Raw genomic sequence first — 20,925 nt, 5'->3', positions numbered from 1 at the left:
CAGTAGAAACCTTGAGTGTGAAGTAAGGATATATTTTTACAAGCATACCATCTAATGAATATGTAATTCTGGATGCATTTAAATTTACTATGTGATAAAAACCAAATCAATGATGATGAATTTTGTTAAAATGAAGGCAATAAATTGCTAACAGAGTTTTGGATTAATGAAATGAATAGATGAAACCATGGTAGAAATGTTCACAGTGGATAGAAGAAAAGGGTCCTGATCTTCACAGTTTGATTCTAAACCCCCAATCCCAGTTGGAAGAGAGTAGACATCCCTGACAATCGCCATCTTGGCTGGCCCAACCAATGCTTGGCTCCCCCTTGACACCTTCTCACTTCCATTCCTCTCTGCCCACTGTCTGAAAAGAGGCATACTGAACTTATTTTTGCTCCCTGGGAATGAAATCTTTCTTGCTTCCTATAGTGTATTGTTCTACTATCATATTGTTGACTTCTAATGAGGCTTTCAGGAATGCTTTATGCACACGTTGAGGAAATGCATCTAGCTAAATTTGAGTGATCAAAATAATTGTTTATTTGTGAACAGTGATTGGAAAGGGGTTGGATAAGGACATGAAGAAACAAACAAGAGGGTTTAAGATATTTGGCTCTTAGGCAGAAAATGGAAAAGCCCCAAGGTAAAGTATATGTTTTGATGATGTTTTCAAACATAGGAGTTTGTGAAGATTTTGCAAATTATTGTTTTATTATCTTTTTATGTATGGATCAATACAGATTCTACCTTCATCTATCTACAGCGTAAAGAGCAGTTTATGCCTGAAAAGATAACAATCTGGGGTCAACTGAAAATAAACATTAAATCATGATTTTTTTTTTTTTAAAGCACCATGCTCAAACGAGCCGATTTTATTCTTTGTGATCATGGTATATTCCCTGTTAGAGAAATATCCAATTTCTTTTCTTTTCTTTTTTTTTTAAGATTTTATTTATTTATTTGACAGAGACGCAGTCAGAGAGAGAGGAGGAAGCAGGCTCCCCACTGAGCAGAGAGCCCGATGCAGGGCTCGATCCCAGGACACTGGGATCATTACCGGAGCCAAAGGCAGAGGCTTTCACCCACTGAGCCACCCAGGTGCCCTGAAATATCCCATTTCTTTCTTTCCTTCTTTCTCCTTCCTTCCTTCCCTCCTTCCTTTTTTGAGAGGGAGACAGAGAGAGAGTATGCAAGGACAGAAGAGGGACACAGGGAGAGGGAGAGAGACAGACTTTTTAAAAAGATTTTATTTATCAGAGAGAGAGAGAGTGAGCACAGGCATACAGAGTGGCAGGCAGAGTCAGAGGGAGAAGCAGGCTCCCTGCCGAGCAAGAAGTCCAATGTGGGACTCGATGCCAGGACTCTGGGATCATGACCTGAACTGAAGGCAGCTGCTTAACCAACTGAGCCATCCAGGTGTCCCGGAGAGAGAGAGACTCTTAAGCAGGCTCTACACCAAGTGCAGAGCCTGACATGAGGCTCCGTCTCATAACCCTGAGGTCATGACCGGAGGTGAAATCAAGAGTGGGTCATGTAACCCATTGAGCCACTCCCGACACCCCCATCCAATTTCACTCTTAACTGGGAAAAGCTCTCATTGGGAAATGGTAGGAACTATAGCCCAATGCAGCTGAATGTCAACGCTCTGTTTTATTCCACGCGAGCCCATCAGGGGCCGAGGAAACTACTATGAGGGAAAAGTAGAGCTTTTAACTGCACCAATGAATGCCCTTTAATTCACAGGTATTCTTTCAGTGATGGAGAATTCTTGCAAGCTTCTTGTCTGGAGAGACACATTATCTTTGGAGAGAATTTACTAAATGAAGATTTTCACAAAGGAAATTTCAATTCTGGTCCTGAGCTGAACTCTAGGAATGCGTCTTAATCTTACAGAAGAGCATTTTGCTGCCAGAAATCATTTCTTGGCTGGTGATAATTTTCATATTAGTGTAGAGAAATCCAGTGTTTTTTACCTTAAAAGCCCGAGCTTTACAATACTGTTCATTTGATTATATCAACTGACTCCAGAAGCAAAACCAAATAACTTTAACATTTCTGGATTATTGTAAGGTGGGCTAATTTCTTGTCTGAAAGCGTAGTTAGTTGTTGAATTTGAATTCTGTTTGCTATTTATTAGTTGTGTTGCAATGGTCAAGTCATTTGCTTGTCTTTGTTTTGGTTCCCTCGTCCGTAAAATAAGAATAATAAAAATTATCAGGTTATTGTGAATCTTAATAGTAACTAATATCGAGTGAATGCTTTCTAGGTGCCAGGATTTTTTCTAAATGTTTTTAATGTATTCCTACAATGCATGTTTGAAGAAGGTTCTATGATTATAGTTTCGTTACATTAGGTAATTTGCCCCAAATCACACAATTATTAAATGGTGGAGCTGAGGTTTGAACCCAGAAATTTGGATTCCAGAATCCATACTCTTAACCACTAAGTGAGATGCTTTGCACAAGAGAACATGTACCAGTATCTAAGTATTTCAGGACATTATCTAGTACACAACAGAACTCAGTAAAAGACAACCACTGAGATTTTGATCAGAAAGATCGAAAACACCTGCAATCCTACTAAGATAAGATAGGAAATGGACAGTATTTCTTAATGTAGCTTCTCATAAGAGAAACAGTAGTGAACACTAACTGTAAATCAATTTAAATTTAATTTAAATTATGCCCTTAATAAAGCGAGGATTAATGTGTTGATACAGACAGTATTGGTTGCCAATATTTTTCATCTCTATTTAGAAATTTTTGAATTTGAAAAATTTGAAGCTGTACTTCTCTGTATAAACACCGGCCCTTCAAGGGTTTTTGAATAGTACAGTTTAACAAAAGCATACACACTAGTAATTTAATAAAATCTTCCAAATTTAACATCCTATCAGTTGTATATTTTAACAAAGGGGACACTTAAATCATTGATACAACATAATTTGAATGCTTAGAATTACACTCTATTTATCTAATATTGGAGATTCTTTTTTTAAAAAATGATTTTATTTATTTATTTGACAAACAGAGATCACAAGTAGGCAGAGAAAGAGGAAGGGAAGCAGGCTCGTTGCTTCTCAGAGAGCCTGATGCGGGGCTCGATTCCAGGACCCTGGGATCATGATCTGAGCCGAAGGCAGAGGCTTTAACCCACTGAGCCACCCAGACGCCCCTCTAATATTGGAGATTCTGAACACTTCTGTTGAAAGGTATTTGCTCTGATATGGTCTTTACAAGTATCTTAATCCACAAAAATTCAGAAATACTAATGTGCGTAATTGGAACATGGTTAGTCATGCTGATTTAATTTATGTTGTGTGGGCATAGTTAAGTTTTAGTCTCATGTGGTTTCACGAAGGAGATCTGATCCAAGGTTTAAAGGACTGATGGGCAAGGTTTGGCAATGTAGAAACAACAACAACAACAAAAATTTAGGCAATATTCATAAGTAGAATCAAAGCGAGAGAACAAGAATACGAGATCACGGTATATAAGACAGGGATGAACTTTTGAGCTCTAAGACAGAGACAGGAGGCTTTCTGTAAATGGCACTGAAACATTGGATATTATCTTTTCCTGATTCAGGGAATGATAACAGTTCTGATTTTGTGACTCGGAAGTAGGAAGATATGATGATCTTTATCATCTGGAAGAAGACAAGAAAAATCACGTTTAGCCAAATGCTAAGTACTATGCGTAAAGACAGAAATTCATCTCTTTTGGCCTCAGGAAGTAACTTGATTACTCTGAGTTTCAGCCATTTGATTAATTAACAGTGAATGCAGTATGTAACTAAGGGCATGTCTCTAATTTGAACTAAGGTGATGAAGAAGAAAACTTCCATAACTTCGAAATTCATTAGTTAATGCATTCATTATACAAATGTCTGCTAAGAGCGTGTTATCGGCCAGCTAATGTGCTGGGCCCTGGGAGTATGATCAATAGGGGACCCTCGTAGCCCTTTACTAGCTCACAATTAGGTAATGAACAAGTGGATTTTCTCTTGTCTAAGTTATGTGGAATTTTATCCTTATCCAAGGGACAATGATTTTTATGCCCGAAGAAATCCTTCAAAAGCTTTCTAGCAAAAAAGAATCACAGGTTGTCATACTAATGGCACAACGGACTGGGTGAGGACTGCATTGTTCTTCTGCAAGATACCATTTTGATTCAACTCCAGTTCTCTTGGTATTTTTCTCCTTAGTGCATGCCTCTAAATTAAACTAAAAATTAAATTAAACTCCTCAAGAAAATTAAACTCTTGAAGAATGCCTCAGCTTGCCTAAACGAAAGTTAACTTGTCTTCTGGTTCCTAATAGTTAAACGTAGTGGAACTACTGGCCGAATTTTTCAAATACTCTGTAAAGCGACGTGGCTGTGAAGATGGCTGAATAGGACCCTTGTCTCTTCTCTGTCTAACGGGAGCTCCTGGGGCAAGGTATCAATAATTCTCAGAACATTTATACAGGCACATGAGGAATAAATATGATTCAATTCATTTTTACATAAAAGGCAAGAGCTCAAATAAGTTGATAAAAGACACACTAATTAAAACACAGATTGATGTTTATGGTGTACCCTAGCAACCTAATGGATACACATGAAATGTATCAAAGTAGATCTTTCGAGTAGGGGTGTTTGGTAATAGCTCTTTGCAGAGTTCGAACAATTTTAATAGTCTTTTTATAACTTGCACGGAAAAGCAGAAATGAGTATTAAATTATATATTTAGAAACTCATGTCTGTTTTAAAAATTAAACACGTGCATCGTGAATGCGCAATTATATTAACACCAGCTGATTGTGAGTATATTGCATATTTTACATTTCTGCTACAATGCAAGAAATAGATTTAACTGATCTATGAAAAGCTGGACAAATTTCTACAGAGCATATTGGATTTTTCATAAGAATGCTTCAGAAAGATTAGCTGCTGCCGGGGTTGCTGACAGCCCATCCTTACCAGGCTTTCTCTGCAGACTGCCGGCTCTCCACTAGAGGGAGATCATTAGGAAATGAAGTGACATTTTTTTTACACTCCAGGGAAAAACAAGAGGTAGAATCCTCATTTCCATAGAATCAGGCTTTTCTCCCTCCTGACTCATAGAAGTTTGTAAGTAGAAAGAAGCAAATTAAAGAAAAAAAAATTCTACCTACGTATGTCAAAATATACTTAATTTCAGAATGAATTCTTACGCAGCGATTAACCACGTTTGGTAATCATGAACATTGAAGAGAGTCGTCTAGGAGTCTGTTCCTCTTTCCCTGCTAGTTGCAGGAACGTTTCAGGAACTAGTGCTGGATCATATTTCCTAGAGATCTGTAAGAATCTTAAAGGGAATGTGTGGACTAATTCACTAAAATTATTGAACGGTTTGATGTCTGCCTTTAATAAGCTCTGTAGCTTCTAATAACATTAATAGACATTATTTTTTAAAATCATATTTATTTAGCAAGTATTAATGTTCATTGAAAAGTGTAGTTAATCGTTCGAGGACCAGAGGAGATGATGTGTGTTAAAGCATAGAAGGAATTCTAGGCATTCGTCTGACTGAGAAGTCAGAGACACCGTTCTTTGTGAATCAATTCTAGCTTAAAAAAGGCAGCAGCCCTTCATTTTACACATACAACTTTCATTTTAGAAATTCTAATGTTTTCATATAAGCCTAAAATTTGCTGATTAAATATAAACAGTGCCGTTATTTCCCGTGAATTCAAAACTATTAAAATTTCTAAGTTTTGGAGTAGCAGGTTTCCAAACATGTAATGATACGATTATTAAAATAGAATAACCTTCACTAATTCTTCTTTCTCTCAAAGGAAGTGACACGGATTACTTCCGCCTGCTCCTTCCTTCTGCCACACTCCTGCCTTCTTTCCTCCTTCCTTTTCTTCTTCCTCCTCCCATCGTCCTTTCTTTCTTTTCTTTGTTTCTTTTCTGTAATGATCATGGGAAAAAGGAGCCTAAAGTAGGCTGTTGGTTTTTGAAATCGGAGTGGCTAATGACCAAAAAAGGGTAATTTTTATTTAAAAAAATGTATATTTTGCTGGAGGATAAGAAGTGTGATGAAGAGAGTTTGAGTAACCCAACTCATTTTAATCCACCCCAGACATAAACACATAACTGTGTTTATGAAGTGTTGAAATACTGCCGAAACATGTCTTTCTAAAGACTTGTTAATTAAGCGGACATTTTTGTGATTCCCTGGTACCAAGGGTATCCCTATTTACATATGTTTAAAACTTATTGACTGTGATCGTTGGTGGGAGTTCAACGATTTGGGAGAGGAAAAAGATTCTTTCTGTCGCCTTCTGTCACGGCAAACAATAGCATCACAATACTAAACGCAACTAGTGTTCATGACTGTTGTGTTCAATTTCACACTAAATTTGGTCTCTTTCTCATGGGGCAAGACTTTAATTCCGCCAGTTATATGATCTGGGAAAACACTCTGTTGCTGTACTATCTGCCGTGTGATCCCTGTATAACAGAATAACTTCTAAGTTGATTTAAAATGATTCGTTCTAAGCATCCTCTATCTTGTTAAAGTGGATGGGATTAAATTTTCTCATAAAAATTAGGCAAAGTTTAATCTACTATCGTAAGGCCACATTGGACTGTAACTGGTCAGAGAAAAATACCAGAAAGTAGAATGACCTAAAGCTTATTTTATCTAATAAGTCATATAGACGTTGAATTCTTTAGTAGTTCTTTGAGTTCACGTTTTCTTTTTTCAAAATATACAATTTCTTAACAATGTTGTAAAAATAATACAAGGTTACATTGTATATTCTGGATTGTTAGGTTTAATTACTTTCGAAATAAACACAGTGAGCACATTGTAAAGAGGGTCACAGGATAGGTAAGATGGATGCCTTTAACTCCAATTAACTTGATTTACTTAAAAACAAAGGATCTTTCTTTTGCCAAGAGCAGAAGACTCAGTATTCTGAACAAGTTTGGATATTTAATGGCTGTAATTTTTTTTTAAACAGCTGTAAATTTTATCTTCATTCCTTTGTGGAGAAAAGTTATTTAGCTTATAATTATTAATGTTTAATTGTTAATGAGAATTAATCATACTGTAGGCTTCTTATTTTTAAGAATGCTTATAATATAAAATTAATCTTTTTGAATCCCTTGGATTGATATATATGTCTGCGTGGTACGTTTTTGTGGTGATATATTTTATCCACTTAATAAACTTAAGGGAAACACATTGAGAAGTGAATTTGGCAAAATTGAGAAGAATTAGAGTGAAAGAATTTAAGTATATAATTGGATGTGAACTGTTGGAAGACTCATCTATTTTCCAAAATAAAATTTTAGGACAATATTTATTTGGCACTTCTAGTGAAGTTGATTTTATTTTTAACACACTCAGTCTATGTTATACAAGGCAGAATGTATTAATCACCAGTTAGCAAAAGAGAATGTATATCCTGATGAAGAAATCTAAGTTTCATCTAAATTCCCTCTTAAAATTTACCACAAATTGTTTATTTCTTCCCCCGCCCACCCTCCCTTCCTTTTTAATTAGTAATTTTTAATTGAAATATAATTAACATGCAGTGTTATATCAGTGTCAAGTGTACAATATGACATGACGATTCACTATACAGGTCTCAGGGCTCACTATGATAAATGTAGTCATCATTTATTGCTGAACAACATCACTATAATCTCATTAACAGTATTTCCTATGTTATATTTTTTATCTTGGTGACTTATTTATTTATTTATTTATTAAAGATTTTATTTATTTGCCAGAGATAGAGAGAGAGAGTACACACAAGCAGGCAGAGAGGCAGGCAGAGGCAGTGAGAGAAGCAGGCTCCCCGCCAAGCAAGGAGCCCGATTCGGGACTCCATCCCAGGACCCCGGCACCACAACCTGAGCCGAAGACAGTGGCTTAACCAACTGAGCCACTCAGGCGTCCCTGACTTATTTATTTTTTAACGGAAAACATGTACTTCCTAATCCCCTTTATCTCTTTCACCAATCCGAACCCCTACGCACCTCCCCTCTGGCAACCATGAGTTTGTTCTCTGTTTTTAAGAATCTGTTTCTTTAATTCCACATGTGAGTGAAATACATACTTATTGCTACTTTTTCACATAGAAAATTCAATCAGTAGGGACATAGAGAAAGTTGTCACTGAAAATGCCTAAACCTAATGATTGCCACTGTTAGCATTAGATGAACATCTACTTATCTCTTATCTTCTAAAAACAAAAGACACTTTCCATGTTAAAATATAAAATGTATGCCATCCTTTTTGATAGCTCATTAATCAATTTTATTGATATATCATTATAGCCCTATCTTGTTTTATTGCATTTTCCTTTATTGTACTTTGCATGTATCATGGGTGGTTTTTTTTTTTTTTTTTTTTTTTAAATAACAAATAGAACATTTGTGGCCCTGAGTTGAGCAAGTCTGCTGGCACCATTTTTCCAATAGCATTTGCTCACTTCATCTCTCTGTGTCACATTTGGGTAATTTTCACAATATTTCAAACCTTTTCATTATTATTATATTGGTTATGGTGGTTTGTAATCAGCGGTCTATGTGTTATCACTGTAATTGTTTTGGGGTGCCACAAAACATGACCAAATATAATGTCAAACTTAATAAATATTGGTGTGTGTTCTGATAGCTCCACCGACCACAGTTCGCCTCTCTCTTTGTCCTCAGGCCTCCCTGTTCTCTGAGATGCAACAATTTTGAAATTAGGCCAATGAATGACCCTGCAGTAGCCTGGAAGCATTCAAGTGAATGGAGAAGTCATACATTTCTCACTTTAAATCAAAAGCCAGAAAAGACTTAGTGAGGAAGGCATGTCAAAGACAGAGGGAGGTCGACAGCCAGGCCTCTCATGCCAGTGAGCCAAGCCCTAAACACAAAGGAAAAGTTCTTGTAGGGAATTCAAAGCCTATTCCAGTGAACTCACAAATCGTAAGAAAGTAAAATGGCCTTATTGCTGAGATGGAGAAAGTTTTAATGGTCTGGATAGAAGATCAAACCAGTCCTAACATTCCCTTAAACCTAAGCCTAATCCAGACCGAGGTCCTCTCTTCAATTCTGTGAAGGCTGAGGAAGCTGCAGAGAGCCAAGGAAGAGAGAGAGCCAAGGAAACTGCAGAAGGAAAGTCTGAAGCCAGGAGAAACCCGTTCCTGACAGTTAAGGAAAGTCATCCCGTAACATAAAAGTGGCAGGTAAAGCAGCAAGTGCTGATGTAGAAGCTACAGCAAGTGACCCAGAAGATCCAGCTAAGATAATTAATGCATATTTTCAGTGTAGATGGAATAATCTGGAAAAAGGTGTGATCTAGGACTTTCGTAGCTTGAGAGAAAAAGTCAATGTCTAGCTTCAAAGCTTCAAAGGACAGTCTGACTCTCTGGTTAAGGGGCTAATGGAGCTGGTGAATTTATGTTGAAACCAATGATCATTTACTGCTCCAAAAATCCTAGAGCCAGGGTGGTTCAGTTGGTTAAGGGCTGCCTTTGGCTCAGGTCATGTTTCCAGGGTCCTGGGATTGAGCCCTGCATTGGGCTCCCTGCTTGGCGGAGAGCCTGCTTCTCTCTCTCTCTCTCTCTGCCTGCCACTCTGCTTACTTGTGCTCTCTATTTCTCTGTCAAATAAATAAATAAAATCTTAAAAATAAAAATCCTAGGGCCTTGAAGAATGATGCTACATGTACTCTGCCTGTGCTCTATAAATAGAACACAAAGCCTGGATGATAACACATCTGTTTACCACGTGGTTGACTGAGCATTGTAAGCCCATTGATGAGACCTACTACTCAGAAAATTTTTTTTCTTCCAAAATATGACCACTCATTGCCAATACACCTGGTCACCCAAGAGCTCTGATGGAGATGGACAATGAAGTGAATGCTGTTTTCATGGCTGTTAACATGACATTCAATCTGCAGCCCATGGGTCAAGGAGTAACTTCAATTTTCAAGTCTTGTTATTTAAGAAACGCACTTTGTAAGGCTCTAGCTGCCATAGATAGTGATTCCTCTGATGGAACTGGGCAAAGTCAATTGAAAATCTTCTGGAAAGGGTTCACCATTCTAGATGCTATAAAGAATATTCATGATTCATTGGAAGAGGTAAAAATATCAATATGAATAGAAGTATGGAAGAAGTTGATTCCAACCCTCATCTATGACTTTGAGGGGTTTAAGACTTCAGTGGAGGAAGTAACTGCAGATGTGGTGGAAAAAGCAGGAGAACTAGAGTAAGAAGTAGAGTCCGAAGGTGGGACTGAATTACTGCAATCTCATGATAAATTTTAAGGAATGAGGAGTTGCTTTTTCTCAATGAGCAAAGAAAATAGGTCCTATAATAGTAATGTTGTGTGTGTACGTGTGTTTGTGTGTGTATGTGTGTGTGTAAGAAGTGAGGTAGGTATTTCAATATAATTTTTGCTCAACAAATTATAATATGATTCAGAATTTAAAAACAGAAACCTTGGAGTACAATACATCTTAGTTCAAATCTTGGTTCTGGGGTGCCTGAGTGGTCCAGTCTGTTAAGCATCTGTCTTTGACTCGGGTCATGATCCCAAGGTCCTGGGATCAAGCCCCACGTTAGGCTCCCTACTCAGCCACGAGCCTGCTTCTCCTTCTCCCTCAGCTACTTCCCTTGCTTGTGCTCGCTCTTGCGTGCACTCTCTCCCTCAAAGAAGTTAATAGAATATTAAAAAAAAAAAAGAAGTCTTAATTCTGCCATTCATTATCTCTATGACTTTGAGCTGAATCTCTCTGAACCTTTATTTTCCTAACTGTAAAATGGAGCTGATGATTATAGTATCTACTTCACATGACTCTTGCGATAGCTGAATGAAACACAATGACATTCCATTGTGAACACTCAATAAAAGATGGTTCCTGTTATTATTAGTTGTCTTGCCAGCCACGAGTCCCAATACCATCTGTCCAACAGAAAGTCCTTTGAGATTCCATTTATAGTTAATTTTATTTCTGGATTCTTACAAATTTTATCCTTCTGCTTGTCTTTTACAGTTAGAATAACACATGATTTTAGTAACTATAATTTTGTGCTATGTTTAGATTTCTGAAAGATCAAGAGCTCTCTTTTAAGAAATTATCTGAGGTTATTTTCTCATTATATTCAAAATAATGTCACATCTTCGTTACACTGATATAGTCACTGAATTATGTGTTTCGTGAGTGTCTATGTGCTAAACAATATTCAGGTCTGGGAAGTAGGCAAGTAAACAGACAATAATTCCTACCTTTATGAAGCTCAAATTTTAGTAGGGAAGACAAAATAAACAAATATAACAATATATACGGTCTTACATGGTGATAAGGAATAGGGAAGTAATAAAGGAGCAAAGTAGTTTAATTAGATCTCATTTACAGGGTCTTCAGCCAAGCCCTGACAAACTTGAGGGAACAGACCATGCGAGTTTGTGGGAAGAACGTTCTGGGCAAGTGCGGAGGCTCTCATGTGGGAACACTTCTGGAGTGTGAGGGACATTAGGAATTTCAGTGTGACTCAATCTGAGTAAATGAGGAAAAGAGGAGTTGCAAAAGAGTTCAAAAAGAAAAAGGTCAGATAAACATCCTGCCAATCGCATAGGGCGAATGAGCTAAGACATTGGGGGAGTTTTGGGCAAAATAAATAAATAATGACAACCTAACCTGATTTAATATGAAGGGGATCAGCTTCTGTGCTGGGCTGAGAATAGACTGTATGGAGGCAAATACGGGTAGAGGGAAAACAGTGGAAATTTACCTGCATTGTCTCTCCTACAGGAGAGACGATGGCTGTTTGGGTCAGTTTGGGCAGAGACTGGGGAAGTATATAAATTCTTACATGGGGGCAAAGGGTTTGTTTCATTTTGTTTTGAATGTTGGGAATGAGAATGAGATTAAAATCAAAGATAATTTCAGAGATTTCTGTCCTCAGCCTCCAAAGGAATAGAGTGCTGTTCACTGAGATGGGGAACCCTCAGAAGAATAGGTTTGCTGGGGGAATGGAAGTTCAGAATTTTGTTTTTACTGGATATTGAATTTTTAGAGCCTGTTAGGCATCCAAATGGAGAAAACTATGAAAATGACGTTTAGAATGTTATGATTGTTTGGATTGTTTTGGATGTGGAAGGCAGTTACAGAGGCAGAAATCAATGATCAGTGCCTACTTAGCATAAGTAAAACCCAGAGTGAATAATGTTTTAATACTCTACTCCTTGGGCACCTGGGTGGCTCAGTGGGTTAAGCCTCTGCCTTCAGCTCCGGTCATGATCTCAGGGTCCTGGAATGGAGCCCCGCATTGGGCTCTCTGTTTGGTGGGGAGCCTTCTTCCTCCTCTCTCTCTGCCTGTTTCTCTGCCTAGTTCTGATCTCTCTCTCTCTAAATAAATAAATAAATAAAATCTTTAAAAAAAAATACCCTACTCCTCAATATGACAAAATTATTTTAAGCCTTAAACATGATAATCAATAATTATCCTTATTTTTTGATTCATTCTTTAGTTGTAAAGTGAAGGTTAATAATTAAAAAGGATTAATTTCAAATATAAGATGTTAATCAAATTGAGTAAAGTATTCATGTATAAGCTAAAATTTACTATTGCCAAACAAATATACTTTGTAGTTTGCGCTTTAGCAGTTTTAAATTTTAAACTGATAAGAACAAATACTACACTTGATCTTAGCCAAAAGGCCGAGAAGCGATCAGTTTTAAATTTTAAACACACACGCACACACACACACACACACACACACACACACCCCTCAATATCTATTCTATCACATAGAATAGGAACTGAAGTAACTCAAGTTCTATTACTTTACTCTTACAATCAAGATACTATTCATTTTAAATGTGAGAATATATGATACCACAAGGTCTGGAGACACAAATCCCAAAGGGAGTTCAAAATAATTCTGAACCCTAAGAATTTACTCTGGAAATGAATCTGTGTGACTGAGTCCACAGGTGTCAATGGCCGACTATATAACTTGGGAATTCTCTTCATTTATTTTCATGTAAACTTACCATTTTTATAAAATGTAAATAATAAATGTACTAATTTGAAAATTTCATTAAAACTTGACAGTAAGGGGTGCCTGGGTGGCTCAGTTGGTTGGGCAGCTGCCTTCGGCTCAGGTCACGATCCTGGAGTCCCGGAATCGAGTCCCGCATTGGGCTCCCAGCTCAGTGGGGAGTCTGCTTCTCCTGCTGACCTCTATCCTCTAATGCTCTCTCCCTCAATCTCTCTCTCTCAAATAAATAAATAAAATCTTTTAAAAAACCACTATAAAATAAAAAAAAAGATAAAAAAAAACGTGACAGTAAGCACAACTGCCTACAGCTTACACTAATAAGATACTCTTTTCTAATTTTATGTGAAAGAGAGAGAGAATATGAGTGTGTGTGTGGGGAGGGGCATTGGGGAAGCAGGCTTCCTCCTGATCAGAGAACCTGGCCTGCCTTGGGACTCAATCCCAAGATTGGGATTGGGACTGAGATCATGACCTGAGTGGATGTCAGATACTTAACTGACTTAACCACCCAGGTGCCCGCTCAGTAAGGTATTTTTAGGGGAAAAATATTTTATCATTGATGTCGTGTAGAATTGCTGGTGCATGAAAATGAAAAGGAGACTAAATTTAAAGTAGTTTTATTATCATTTACAATTTTTCTACAGTGTATATGCCCTTATTGCCTGTCCAAGGGGCAGATACTCCTATTACTATGCCCTTTGTATGCTTTTCTCAGAGATGACATCCACGGTTCTATTTTGGGTAATTTAAACAATATATTTTATTTATTTACTTGAGAGAGAGAGGGAGAGAGCACAAGCAGAGAGAACAGCAAATGGAGAGAGAGAAGCAGGCTCTCCACTGAGCAGGGAGCCCGATGCAGGGCTCGATCCCAGGTCCCCAGGATCATGACCTGAGCTGAAGGCAGAAGCTTAACCGACTGAGCCACCCAGGCATGCCTTGGGTAACTTTCTTTTCAATTGAAAGTGCCTCCAAATAAAATACAGAATACAAACTGAAACAGGAAATGGAAGCTACATTTTCAACCAGCTCCTCAAGTGAATCCTATATACAGTCAAGGCCTGAAATCCACTGGATTTAAGGTTGAACAGAAAACAAGAAAGCAGAGAAGAAAGGATCTGAGTGGAATGAAGACAGCTAGAAGAATCCTGGGGCAATAATCATACTTCCCTGAAATGAGACTTGACGATCTGATTTGCTTTAGCTGATAAACATAAATAGAAGTGAGATCGGTCACTTCTGGGCTATAGCTTTAAGGGCTGGATGTGTGTCACCAAATTCTCCTTTTCTCCTGCCATAATGAGAGACAATGCAACACAGAGAAGCTTCTCCCACAGCTTGGGGCCTTAAGTGCAATGGTGTAGAGAAGAACCAGGCTTATGTAAGGGAGGAAGGAACAGCCTTGTTAGAAACTAGATTTGGGGGTTGTTTACTACTGCAACATAACCCAACACTTTATGGCTGATATAAATTACTTTAAGAAGGGTCGAGTAAAAAAAACTGCAAATTTAAGATAAAGTTCAAATAAGGTAAAGAAGATGGAAGAATGTCTAATGAATTTGTTAGTGAGAAGGTCAATGGTGCATTAGCAAGAGCGATTACAGCACAGCGATGGGAGTAAAAGTCAGAAAGATTTAATTATCCTGCAAATCATCAGTACTCCGTGGACATTCTTTGATATGCAAACAGCAAAGAACCTCCAGGTCTCATCTTGTTCATTGCATGTGACAGGTCAAATTAGAAGTTGGTGAATTTGAATTATCAAGCTGCATCTTCTAGGGAAAATTAAAAACTATTGATATTGTCAAAATTATTACTTTAAATGCTCAAGATCAGTCAGCTCTTATTTTTTTATCCACATGATGAAAAATAGTTTTAAACAATAATGTTCTATAAAGAAAAGTTTGCCTCAAAATTTGTTAAACTATGAATGTGATTTTGGGGGCAGCAAGGGAGGAACTCCAGACTTAGCAAGTATGAAGAAATGAACATAGCAGAGGGGTATCCTCAAAGGACTCTCTTTTGGATGGGGAACCATAGATTAACATGCTTCACTGATTGAATGATTCAATCAACAAATAGGAAGTACCCATCATAAACAAGTCATTCTGTGATAAACTGAGGTATTCAATGGAGAATGATCATAAATACTCCCTCCAACTTTACAGGGCTCACAGCGAAGTGAATTTCATGCAAAATTATCATTAACATTTTAAAGTTTAGCAGACAAGGTTTTAATGTCACCTGTTTTATATATGTTGTGATAATTAAATATACATGGGTGGGGCGCCTGGGTGACTCAGTGGGTTAAGCCTCTGCCTTCGGCTCAGGTCATGATCTCAGGGTCCTGGGATCGAGCCCCACATCAGGCTCTCTGCTCAGCGGGGAGCCTGCTTTCCTTCCTCTCTCCCTACCTCTCTGCTTACTTGTGATCTCTGTCAAACAAATAAATAAAATCTTTTAAAAAAAAGTGGGTAAATATTTTGATACTCCTTCCTTTGAGAGGTGCTGCTTAAAATTCTTTCCTTTGAGCTTGAGCTGGATTAGTTATATATTGGTTACAAATAGAAAACAGAGGAAGTGATGGTACATGATTCAGAGACCAGGGGCCTTAAAAGACCTTGTAACATCCTTCTTGTTCTGTAGCTCTTGGATTACACATTCTGGAGGAGCTAGCTGCCATGTCCTAAACATATTCAAGAAGTTTTATGGAGAGTTCATGTAGCAAGAAGCTGTGGCTTCCAGTAATGACCATGTGAGAGAGCCGTTTTGGAAAACAAACATTTAGCCCTAGTTAAGCTGTCAGGTGACTAAACGCCCCACTGACATCTTGACTGCAACCTCATGTGCAATCCTGATCCAGAACCATAATGCTAAGTTGCTCCTGAATTCCTTACCTTTAGGAACTGGGTAAGAAATAAAGAGTTGTTGCTTAAAGCAGCTAAGTTCTAGACTCCTAACTATGAAATGCTGGATGAAGTGCTGGTTACCAGAGGGGAAGTGGGTCTGGGGATGGGTTAAACAGGTGATGGGGATTAAGGAAGACACTTGGGATGAGCACCAGGCAATGTATGAAGTGTTGCGTCACTAATTCTATACCTGAAACTGTTATTACACTGCATGTTAACTAACTGGAATTTAAGTAAAAAGTTGAAAAAAAAAAACAGAAAAAGAAATTAAAAAAAGCAGTTAAGTTTGGGGATGATACAACAATAGAGAATAATGCATTTATCTATTTACTAATGTGTTGTACAGTATAGGATTTCTCTCTCTCCTGAACACGCTCTGTATTACTACCAACATAACACAATTAATTCCTTATTCTTTAAAAATTTTTCACGTAATATGTATTTTGTAAAATTATGTATAATATTTCTGTTCTGCATACTCTCCAACAGAGACTCACTTTATAATAATTTATTCTTTAAACTCTAAATGTTAAAGGCAGCAAAGTTGCTTCAAAATTTATTCACAATGCCTCAAATAATATTTTTTGGAGGGGAGAAAGGCATCCCAATTTAATGGAGGAAATGCTATTTTAGTAAAATGATAAGTTTTGTTTTTGTTTTCTTTTTTAAAGATTTTATTTATTTATTTGATAGAGAGACAGCGAGAGCAGGAACACAAGCAGGGGGAGTGGGAGAGAGAGAACCAGGCTTCCTGTTGAGCAGTGAGCCTAGTGAGTGCCGGGCTCAGTCCCAGGACCCGGGATCATGACCTGAGCCAGAGGCAGACGCTTCATGTCTGAGCCACCCAGCCACCCCTAAAATGATACGTTTTGTTTCTACGATCTTTTTGATTGGAAAAATATGTAATTAAAGCCTTAGGAACAAAATAGAAAACTTGAATTTTTTCATTGATTGACAAAATAAGCTGGAGAAGTATGTCTAATGCTATTTATGTGCATTTATAATTAAGTTCACCTTGCATATGTGTAATAAGAACAGTCTGGGTGTCGGAACTAGAAAAAGGTGGGTTTGGATCTAGACAATCTGCCATCGTACTAGGCAAGGTGGTAGATCGCTTTCCTTTTACACTTATTCCTTTTTAAGCTTTCACAAAAGCCCTACGAAATCTCTGCCCTGCTCACACCCTCACAAGGACTTGAGAAACTTGAATAGTTAGAAGGTCTGTAAGACTTCACAGAATATTTTGTGAACACCTGGCTGCATGTATTCTTCTAGGACATGGAAAGTTCGTAAAGCTCATCTGGTTCTCAGAAAAAAAAAAAGTGAGGGGCGCCTGGGTGGCTCAGTGGGTTAAGCCTCTGCCTTCTGCTCAGGTCATGATCTCAGGGTCCTGGGATCGAGCCCTGCATCAGGCTCTCTGCTCAGCCGGGAGCCTGCTTCTCTTCCTCTCTCTGTCTGCTGCTCTGCCTACTTGTGATCTCTGTCTGTCAAATAAATAAATATTTTTTTTTTTAAAAGTGAAACCTCAATGTATACAAAGAATTGTTCCAATTTATGGGTTATTCATAACATCTTAAGGTTTTATGAAGATGTGTCATGATCAACCCCTCTTTTTAGTGGAGCAAAGGGATGGACAAGGGAAGGCTGAGCAGGCAGAATCTTGTCTTTGAGAAAATACTCTCTTGAGTATATTATGTATTATATTAGAGAGACATATTAATATACAAATATTTATAACAGCGAAGATACAGATGTATATATAAAATTCAATATATAAGGTTCCATTCACTGAGGTTTTGATTGCTAAAAACAGTTTCAAAACCACCATCTATGTCATAAGGCTCTGCAGGATTCTCAGTGGCATCTGCCTTGAGGTGTGACGAGTGTGTCAGTTAAAACAATGGTGTCTGCATGCATTTTTCTGATGAGATGGTTACTTCCAAAATAAGATCGGTTGTCATAGCCAGCAGAAAGCATTTCACATGCCCTAGGAAAACAGCTGTGACATGTTATATGTTTAAAAAAAAAAACACAACAACAAACAATTAAAGGGGTAAAGGATTCCAGGAGATAGCAAAATTCATCAAAGTAACCTTATGACTGATCCTTTTTTCTTGTTTATTTAGTGTCTAACCACTCAGTTTAATACTTACCACATGGATTCTGATTTCTGGCATCTCTTTGGAGTTATTCTTAGTGTTTCCTGTGTGAATAAGTTACGCCGACCTTGATACCCTAGTTCTCAGAGAGCGGCTCAAGTTTTAAAGTGATAAAGCATTCTTGTTTTGAACCTGATACAGTTCTAGATACAATTCTGATATAATTCTAGAGCTCAATCTTGCCCATAAACAAGGTTCTAGGACTCCACAGATATCTTTAGCAGAAACGATAGTTGGGTGCCTGGCTGGCTCAGTTGATAAATCATGTGACTCTTGATCTTAGGGGTCATGAGTTCAAGCCCCAATTTGGGTGTACAGATTACTTAATAAATATTGCAAAAGAGAAAAGACATTTTATAGCAGGTAGAACAGTTGAGAGTTATTCCAATAATCAAAGAAAGAGATGATGGTGTCTTAGATCAAGGGGTAGTAGAAGTAGAAAGTGGTTGGATGTATTCTGAGGGTAAAGCCACATTTATTAATGCGCTGATTGAAAGAGACAGAAGCGCGTGCATGCACACACACACGCACAGAATAAAAAAATGATTTCAATTTATGGTTTTGGGTTTTTTGGTTTGTTTTCCTTTGTATTTTGTCCTTTCTTCTGAGCAACTGGAAGACAGGTGTTGCCACTGAATGAGTTGGGGAAGATATTCTATAATTTGTTCACAATCATTCAATCCATATGTATGTACACGTATATGTTTCATTTTTTATACAAATTGTATAAAACTGTAGCATCCTAAAACAGTGTCAGGGATCATGCTTTTTTTTCTCTTTAAGTGTATCTTGGAGTGTCTCCCTAATTTTTGCAGGTAGATGTATCTGATTCTTTTTAAATGGCCACACAACATTAAACATAGATTATAGGTCTAATTCATGTATTTATCACTTTTAATACAGTAGTTTTTAACCCTTTATCTTAGATACACCTTTGGTTTTATTTCCGGTTTCTTACACCACAAAAATACTATGATGAACACTCAAGTACAAACATCTTTGCCCACATGTGGAAAACATCTGCAGGGTGAACACCTAGAATCAGAAATTCTAGGTCAAGAATTATATATATTATATATATAATATACTGCATATATTAATATTACACAGCAACAAATAATAATTAATTAAATAAATAACAATTAAATGATTAATATTTAAAATAATTAATTAATAATTTTATATTATATTAATTATATTGATATTACATATTAATATATAATATTACATATTAATATATAATTAATATAATATAAAATTCCTTTTGAATTTGGATAAATATTGCACTTCGGCTATGTTCATTACTCTAAGAAGTATTGTATTACAATACAAGAAGTATTACAAGTAGGCAGAGCAGCAGGCAGAGAGCGGAAGAGAAGCAGGCTCCTGGCTGATCCTATTCTTCCACACCTGAACAGGATGCCATCATTTCCTTTTCAATATATATCTTATGCCTGATTCTTTTTTCTTTTTTTTTTAAGATTTTTATTTATTTATTTGATAGACAGAGAGAGATCACAAGTAGGCAGAGAGGCAGGCAGAGAGAGAGAGGGGGAAGCAGGCTCCCCGCTGAGCAGAGAGCCCTACGTGGGGCTCGATTCCAGGACCCTGAGATCATGACCTGAGCTGAAGGCAGAGGCTTAAACCACTGAGCCACCCAGGCGCCCCCTTATGCCTGATTCTGATTTATACAGGCATATAGTCTTAGATTGAGTACATGATCTAAAAAAAGATTGTGAGCTCATTTTTCTTTAATTTTTTTTCTTTTAATTTGTTTAATTATTTACATAATCTTTACACCCAATGCAGGTTTTGAACTCACAACCCCAAGATCAAGAGTTGCATGCTCCTCCGACTAAGCCAACAAGGTGCCCCATTTTTTTTTAGTTTCTGAAGAAGAAAAAAGAATAAATATAATAAATAATAATATAATATATTATATTTATGATAAAATATAAACTATCTTTTATTGTATAAAATATAATTTTTAAGGAAAAGTAACAGTATAGATATAGCAACTGAGAAATTGACATGCAAGGTTGATAGTTATTATATATAATCTGAAGATCACATACGAATATAAGAATATGCATTTCAGTTTGGCACCCTTTCATAATTTATTAAAATATGTGATTTGGGTAGAATGATTCAGTATATAACCTTAGTATTCCAAGAAAAGAATTATAACCCCCACTTCAGGCTTATGGAAAAATGCATAGTACTAGATATTTTCCTTCTATTGATTCTACTAACTTCCTAATTTCAGAGTGTAATGTATAGCTAAAATTTAACTTACTTGATGTGAATTCAAGGTATCTGTATATTTTCTACATATTTGTGCTTTATGTATGTATGTTTGGTGATTGGAAGAATTCATTCAAAATTACCTATTCTCCCTTGATTCATTCTTCTTTCACTGTGGTAGGTCATTCTACTCCTCAGGGTGAGAGACTGAGATAAATTGGATAAGAAGGAACTTTTTCCTTAAGATTTTATTTATTTATTTGAGAGACAACAAGAGAGCACAAGGTGGTGGAGGGCAAAGATAGAGGGTCAAGCAGACTCTCCGTTGAGTGGGGAGCCTATGCAGAGTTCAGTATCAGGACCCCAAGATCAGGACCTGAGTTGCAGACAGATGCTTAACTGACTGAGCCACTCAGGTGCCCCAAGAAGGAATTTTCTCATAAAAGTAAATCCGGTGTTTTATATTTTTCAGGAGTGCAATACAGCCTGCAACCAAAGTCATATTAAAGTTTTCCATCTGAAATATAGAAGTTCAGGTATTACAGAAATCAGTGATTAAAA

At 37.2% G+C, this 20,925-nt stretch overlaps 1 protein-coding gene and 1 pseudogene across 5 annotated transcripts in view; both read right to left on the bottom strand.

The window, feature by feature from the left end:
* Positions 1–20,925, bottom strand: part of ROBO1 (roundabout guidance receptor 1) — a 1,179,537-nt gene that overhangs the window by 464,527 nt on the left and 694,085 nt on the right. The gene's annotated exons all lie outside the window — the stretch shown is intronic.
* LOC116580964 lies at positions 12,605–12,720 on the bottom strand (annotated as a pseudogene).

The sequence above is a fragment of the Mustela erminea genome, chromosome 1 (genome assembly GCF_009829155.1).
Source record: "Mustela erminea isolate mMusErm1 chromosome 1, mMusErm1.Pri, whole genome shotgun sequence".
Lineage (NCBI taxonomy): Eukaryota > Metazoa > Chordata > Mammalia > Carnivora > Mustelidae > Mustela > Mustela erminea.
Note: the sequence above shows the minus strand (reverse complement) of the source record. Positions and strands in the feature narration are given on the sequence as shown.